Source organism: Miniopterus schreibersii, assembly GCF_964146895.1.
Source record: "Miniopterus schreibersii genome assembly, chromosome: 1".
Taxonomy (NCBI): Eukaryota; Metazoa; Chordata; class Mammalia; order Chiroptera; family Miniopteridae; genus Miniopterus; species Miniopterus schreibersii.
Genome location: NC_138101.1, coordinates 38,480,678 through 38,489,255, shown reverse-complemented (window position 1 = coordinate 38,489,255; position 8,578 = coordinate 38,480,678).

Here is an 8,578-nt window from a genome sequence, read left to right as displayed (position 1 = left end):
TTCAAAAATATAGCAAAAAAATGATTGAGCTTAACTATATTTCAAACATTAGGCATAAACACAAGAACATTAAGTAGTTTATTCATCATATCAGTATTATTATGCAAATACTCAGAATATTATCACTTTATTTTGGTAAAAAAAATTTGTAGTATGTGGCACCGTTGGCTAAAGAAATATTCAATTAGTTAGAATTATGTAAAATGATGCATCCTTCCCTTTCATTTTGGGAGACCAATAATGCTCCTTGGTTTTACTGTACTCCAGTTTCAGAATCATTTCTTTCTAAAGACATGGCAAGTTATTTGCTTTTGTCCAGTTTAAGTTAATTTACCATCAAAATGTATATGGGTTGAGAAATATAACAACAGCTAATTGTTTCCTATTATAAACCTGGGCTATTATTGGTTTCAGTAGCTAATTCTCTTTACCTCATAGCCCCTTAAAAAGATTCACTTGGTTGATTTTGCTCTCATTTCAGCATTTCATAATGGATACTCGGTCAAATCTATAATCTAAATTGATAATGTAGAACCTATACTCTAGAGGGACTTAGTAAATTTTGATTCTCTCCAAAAATGTGTGTACATATATATGCCCACCTCTTGAAAAACAAGGCACAGCATCACTTAGCTACTTACAAACACTGTGAACAATTCAATGTGTTTGATGAAGAAGGTTTGAAATAATCATTATTATTCCATATACCAAAAGGAGATCAGGATGTCTCATTCCTTCGCTCTTTCCTCAGAAGCCTCATCCCTCCCATGACCCTCATATGGAAACATTAATGTCTTTAGCATGTCAAAAAATATACAGTCACCATATTCTTTTCAACCCAGACACACTATGACTGACAATAATCAATAACAATGCAAAGAATATAAAAATCGTAGACATAGAAACTTACTTCTCAAGGATGTTCAAAGCCCTCCTAAAACATACACAGCTGGATCACAGAGGTCCACATGAGAAAAAGCATTCCTGTTGTAAATGGCCATGAAGACCATCATCAAAGTCTCACAATAAATATTGTCCAGCCAAAGGATGAATTCATTTTAAAAACAAGTTAAAACTTAGATGCTGGGAGAATTATAGAAAAAGTTTACTATAGAAATTTTTATAAATCTTCTGTATATAATTGGCACACATTTAAAGAAAAACAGAACTAAAAATGTACCGTAGTATGTAATCATGTTAAATCATTCATATAGGCTAATTAACTTTCCTCAAATCTATCCTGCAACACATATAACAGAACAATAATTGGTACTTATTGTATGGTGAGAAATCTTATAAATCACAAACAAAAAGGCAAACAGTCCTATATGAAAATAGATAGAGTGTATGAACAGGCTATTCACAGAGGTAAAAATGGTCTATAATATATAACTGGAGGAAAAAGACACAAATACTGAGGGACTTTTGATTTTATTGATATAAATTAAATCAATATTTTCGCAGAAAAGACTTATCAAACTTCAGAATCTGAGAAAACGACTTTTTAGAGAGCGTAATGTGCAATAAGACTTTCAAATAGAAGTGAACCGCGTTGCTTTCCCTGCTGCATCCGGGACGGTCCTGCGGGCCTGTCTCTGGCCCCGCAGGGTGTGCAGGATGCTCCCTCGGGCCCTTGCAGAGCTGCCCGTCAGTGAGCACGCCCCCCGTGAAAGTGGTAAGTGAGACAGCAGTCACGGGGGACAGGCAGCTTACGGGCACTATTGCTGAAAAACTAAGCAGTAAAACAGGCAGAGAACAAACCGATGGGCGCCAGGGTAGAGACGGGTGGGGAGATGGGCAGAAAGAGAAAAGGGGTTAACAAGCAAACACTGCCTGTTATAAAATAACTCACAGGGATGCAACACAGAGCAGAGGAAACAGCGCGAATAAGCTCGTCATAACTACCCACAGCAGCGATTTCCAACCTGCTTCATCTCATGGCACACGTAAACTAGCTTCTAAAATTCTGTGGCACAACAAAAAATGTATCATATTCTTTGCAAACTTGACAAAACAAATAGGTATAACACTTATTCATTCACACTGAATGGCTATTGTCGTGTTGGCTGTTGTCATTTCTTCATTTGATAATCTAAGGGAAACGTGCCCCTGAATAAATGGTCAGGGGTTGCATGGTTTAAAAATTCTTGGGGCAAACCAGTTGAAAATCACTGGTCTACAGTGACTGGTGGTTAAGTAGACTTGTGGTGCTGAACACTTGGTAAGGTATATAAGTGTTGAATCACTATTTTGTACACCTAAAACTAATATTATATTGTATGTCAATTTTAAGTAGAAATACATTTTTTAATTAAACATATTTTTAAAGATAAGCATTCTATTATTTGGAAATAAAATACATATAACTTTGTATAAACACAGAGGAAATCATTTGGAAGAAAATAGAATTTATAATGATGGAAATTTAAGTCCCTGCAAAACTACTACAGAGTTATGTGGGGTTGGAAAACCTACTTAACCTGACTATCCCTCGCTTCCCCACTCAAAAGGAAATCGGAGGAACGGCATTATCTTCTTTTTTTTTTTTTAAATATATATCTTTATTGATTTCAGAGAGAGGAAAGGAGAGGGAGAGAGAGATAGAAACATCAATGATGAGAGAGTCATTGATCGGCTGCCTCCTGGATGCTCCCAACTGGGGATCGAACCTGCAACCCGGGCATGTGCCCTGACAGGGTATCAAACCCCGATCGCCTGGATCCCAGGTCGACCCTCAACAGCTGAGCCACGCCCGGCCGGGCAGTAACGGTATTATCTTCATTGTGAGGTTGTTGAAAGGATGAATTCAACACATAGTAAAGCACTAAAAACATCCCTTCTATATACTTGCTATATGTAGCAAAATTCAACTTGCATTAACAACTATCACTATTAAATGGATAAAAATATTTCCACAATGATTCTAACTTCTATATAAATTGCCTAAGATATATTTAAAATGTTTCATATACACATGTAAAAGGTAATAAATTTAACAGAAATTCCTATTTCAACCATGTAGGAATTAAGTTTGTGGTATAACCCAATGCCTGACAAACCTGGGCTGTAGTAGAAATCTGACCAGTCATCTATTGTAGTTGTTGTTGTTTTAAATAACGTACATTCACAAAACTAAAATTCACCATTTTAACCATTTTGAAGTGTGCAATTCTGGGGCATTGCCCATATTTACAATGTAGTGCTATATCACCACAACTAGATTCAGGGCATTTCCATCACCGTTCATTAAGAGACCGTTCATTAAGCAGTGACTTCCTGCATCTCCCTCTGCACGGTCTCCAGCAACCACTAGTGTGCTTTCTTTATCTACGGACTGATTGCCTATTCTGCACATTTCATATACATGGAATCATAAAAATGTAGCCATTTGTGTCTGGCTTTTTTCATGTAACACGGTTTAATATCCATCAATATGGCACACACTATTACCTAATTCCTTTCACAGTGAATTCAGTTCCATCCTATAGACATACCACGATGCAGTTGCCCACTCATCTGTTGGGGGCAACTGAGTGGATTTCACAAGTAGCCTGCTGCGAATGGTGCTGCTATGAACATTCATGTGAGGCTTTGATTTGAACGCCTGTTTTCAAGTGTTGAGGGAATGCATAAGCCTAAGAGTAGAGTTGTTGGGCTACCTGGTAATTCTATGTTTAAGCTCTTGGTGAGCTACCAGACCGTTTTCCAAAGTGGCTGCACCACTTTATTCTCAGCAGCAATGCAAGAGGGTACTAATTTCTCCACATCTTTATCAAAACTTTTTCCTATTTTTGATTGTAGCTATCCTAGTGGTTACCAAGTGATATTTCATTGTGATTTTGATTCACATGCCCCTGAGGCCTAATGATCAGCACCTTTGCATATTCTTGTTGACCACTTGTATGTCTTCCTTGGAGGAATGTCTGTTAGAAACCTCAGCCTGTTCTTCAAATTGCATTGGTTTGTCTTTTTGCTATTGACTTGCAAGAATTTCTTATAGGTCCCTGATACAAGTCCTTTATCAGATACATGATTTGCAAATATAGTCTCCAATTCTATGGCTTGTCTTTTCAGTTCTTGATGGTGTCCTTTGATGTACAAAAGTTTTTAATTTTAATGGGGCCAATTATTTATTTCTAATTTGGTTGCTTGTGCTTTTGTGTCATATTAGAGAAATCACTGCGAAATACAAAATCAAGATTTACTTCTGTGTTTTCTAATAGGAGTTTTATAATTCTTCCTCCTACATTTAGGTTTTGGATACATATTGAGTTAATTTTGTACATAATGTGAGATAAAAATTCAACTTCATTCATTAGCATATGAATACCCCATTTTTTCAAGACCATTTGTTTAAAGAGCAGCTCTTTCCCTATTGAATTGCTTTGGATTCCTTGACAAAAATCAGTTGACCATAAGCTGAAGGTATATTTCTGGATTCTCACATCTATTTTATTGATCTGTATATGTATCTCAAAAAGTCCTGATTACTGTGAGTTTGTGTTAGGTTTTGAAATCAGGAAGTCTGAATCCAACACCTTTATTCTTCCTTTTCAAGATTCTTTGGCTGTTAAGGGCTTCTTTCAACTCTATAAGAATTTCAGGACCAATTTTCCACTTAGCAACAAAGGCCACTGGGTTATGGATAAGGATTACACTCGATGTGTAGATTGCTCTAGGGGTTATTGCCATCTTTACAAGTCTTCCAAAATGTGAACATGGGATGTCTTTGCATCACTGAAGTCTTCTAATTGCTTTCAGTGATACTGTATAGTTTGACTACACAAGATTTTACCTCCAAGGCGAAATTCATTCGAAACTATTTTATTCTTTTTGATGGAAAGTGATATTCTATGTAAATGGTAGCCAAAGGAAAGCAAGTATATCTATACTTATATCAGGCAAAATAGATTTTAAGGAAGAAATCATCACTAGAGATAAAGAAGAGCATTATGTGGTGATGAAAGAGTCAGTCATAAGGGAGCTATAACAATTATAAATACATATGCAACACATATCACAGTAGCTAAATATATAAAGCAAACATTGTCCAAACTGAAGGGAGAAATAGACAGCAATACATTAATAGTAGGAGACTTCAATAACCAACTTTCATTAATGGATAGAACACTGAGACAGAAAATCAAGAGGGAAAAATGAACTTGAACAACACTTTAGACCACATGAGCCCAGCAGACATACACAGAACATAGCAGAATATCTATATTTCTCAAACACACACAGAAGACTCTCTACGATAGACCAAATGGGAGTAACAAACACATTTTGAGAAGATTCACAAGATTGAAATTATATCAAGATCTTTCCTGACTATAGTGGTAAGAAACTAGAAATCAAGAACAGAATGAAAACTAAAATTCATACATCTGTGGAAATTAACCAAACCCAACAGACTCATATACAACCAGTGGGTCAAAGAAGAAATCAAACGGAGAAGTACAATATATCTCAAGAAAAATAAAAATGAAAACACAAAATTATGGGAGGCAGCAAAAGCAGTATTGGAATGCTGGAAAAGCAGTATTCAGGGGGAATTTTATAATGAAAAATACCTTCATTAATAAAAAAGATAGATCTCAAAGAATCATCTAAACTTTATACCTCAAAGAACTTGAAAAAGTATCTCTAAGCCTAAAGTTAGCAGAAGGAAAGAGATAATCAAAATTAAAACACAAATAAAATGAAATAGAGAATAGAATAACATCATCAGAATTACTAGTTTTCTTAAAGACAAAAAAAAAAAATGACAAGCTTTAAGGTAGACTAAGAAAAAAAGAAGGCAGATCAAAAAGAAAATCAGAAATTAAAGAGGAGACATTATATGTAATGGCAGAGAATTAAAAGAATCATAAGAGACTACTATGGACAACTCTGCACTAGAAATTGAGTAACCTATAAGAAATTGATATATTCTTAGAAATATTAAACCTACCAACACTGAACCATGAAGAAATAGGGAATCTGAAGAGACCTGTAAGTGGTAAGGTCATTGAGTCAGTAGTCAAAAACCCCCCAACAATGCAAAGCACAGAACCAGGTGATGTCACTGGAATTTTCTACCAAACACTTAAAGAATCAGTGCTAATCCTTCATAATCTCTTCCCCAAAAACTGAAGAAGAAAGAACACTTCCAAACTCATTTTATGAGACCAGCATTACCCTGACACCAAATCAGAAAAAGACGTACAAGAAAACTACGGACCAATATCCCAGATGGACAAAAACGCAGAAATCCTCCACAAAGTACTATTAAAGTGCAACATTACATTAAAAGGATCATACACCACAGCCAAGTGGGATAAATCTCTGGAATGCAAGGATGGTTCAACATATGAAAATTAATTAATATGATACATCACAATAACACAATGGAAAATGAAAAAACTCATGATCATCTCAATGGATGCGGAAAACGCATATGGGAAAATTCAACACCCTTTTTTGATAAAAATTTTCAACAACTGAGAAGAGAAGAAAACTACCTGAAAATAATGAAAGGCATATATAAGAAACCTACAGCTAACATCAAACTCAAAGAGAAAAAAAAGCATTCACTCTACGATTAAGAACAAGGCAAAGATGCTCACCCTCACCACTTCTACTCAACACTTTACCGATGTCCTATCCATATCATTATGCAACAAAAATAAATAAAAGATATCAAAATCAGAAAGGATGTAATAAAATTACCTATTTGTAGTCACCTGATCTTATCATATAAATAATCCTAAAGACCACACCAAAAATTTTTTGAGACTAATAATCTCAGTCAATGTGCTAGATACAAATTAATATACAGAAAGCAGTTGTGTTGTTATACAACACATCTAAGGGACTTATATCCAGAACACAACAAGAAGACAACAAATAATCCACTCCAAAATTGACAAAGTTTTTGGATAGACATTTCTCCAAGGATCATATTCAAGTGGTCAAGTATATGAAAAGGTAATAATATCATTAGACATTAGGAAAAGATAAGTCAAAATCACAGTGAGATATGACTTCATCACCACTAGCTTGGCTATAATCTCAGAGAAAAATAATAAGTGTTGGCAAGGATGTAATTAAAACCATCATATTTGGTGGTGGAATGGAAAATGATGCATCTATCTTACAAAATAGCCTGCCAATTTCTCACTAAGGTTAAACACAGTTACCATATGGTGCAGCAGTTCCACTTCTAGGTATATACCCTGGAGAAAGGAAAACATGTTCACTCATAACTTGCATATGAATGTTAAAAGAAACCAACATTATTCATAGCGGCGAAAATTGGGGGATAAATGTCTATCAACTGATGCACGAATTTTTTAAATGTGGTTGTCTATACTGTGAAATATTATCTTACAATAAAAAGGGGTAAAATCATGATACATGCTACAATATGAATGAATATTTAAATTATTATGCTAAGTAAAAGAAGCCAGTCACAAAGGGCACATATTATATTATTCCATACAAGAAATCCTCCTTCTTTATAGAAACACAAGCCAGGTTAATGCTTAGATAGGGTGTGGGGCGTAAGAGATTAGGGAGTTCCATGTAAAAGATAAAGGTTTCACTGGGGTATGAACATGCTCTTCATACGATCATCATGGTGGTAGCACAATTCTGTGATTACACTATGAACTATTAAACTGTACATTTTAAATTAATCAGTTGAATGGTGTGTGAATTACATGTTCACAAAGTTTTATTTAAAAAGTAAAATCTCGCCCAGCCGGGTGTGGCTCAGTGGTTGAGCGTCGACCTAGGATCCAGGCGATCGGGGTTCGATTCCCGGTCAGGGCACACACCCGGGTTGCAGGCTGCAGCCAATCAATGACTCTCTCATCATTGATGTTTCTATCTCTCTCTCTCCCTCTCCTTTACTCTCTCTGAAATCAATAAACATATATTAAAAAATAAAAATAAATAAAAACAAATAAAAAAATAAAAAGTAAAATCTCAAAAAAAATAAAAAATAAAATCTCTCGGCCTGGCCGGTGTGGCTCAGTGGTTGAGCATCAACCTATGATGCAGGAGAACTCACTTTGATTCCCAGTCAGGGCACATGCCAGGACTGTGGGCTCCATCACTAGTAGGGGGCATGCAGGAGGCAGCCGATCAGTGACTCACCATTATTAATGTTTCTCTCTCCCTCCTTCTCAGTTCCTCTCTCAGAAATCAATAAAACATGTTTAAAAATGAATAAAATCTCTAGAACGAGCATCCATGTAATTCTTTGTCAGCTGTATAATAGCTTTATGTCCCTTTCTTCATGAGAAGAGATTACAGACACCATCTCTTCTAAATTCCTTAGTTAACACATTCATCTATAATGTATTACAAAACGTAGGGGAATTGCAAAGATGACTCCTAGCTGGGTGGTAGCACTTGTAGGCATTACACAGATTTGGATAAAAAGAAGGTCATCTATTTTATGATATTTTGACTTTCCATAAAATGTTCTGACTGCTCATGAAATGTATTTACTTTGAGGTGTAGCAGTTATATTTTAACTTTCTGATCAATTTCTCTTGGACATAAGCATGAACCATGGTAAAAGGGATCA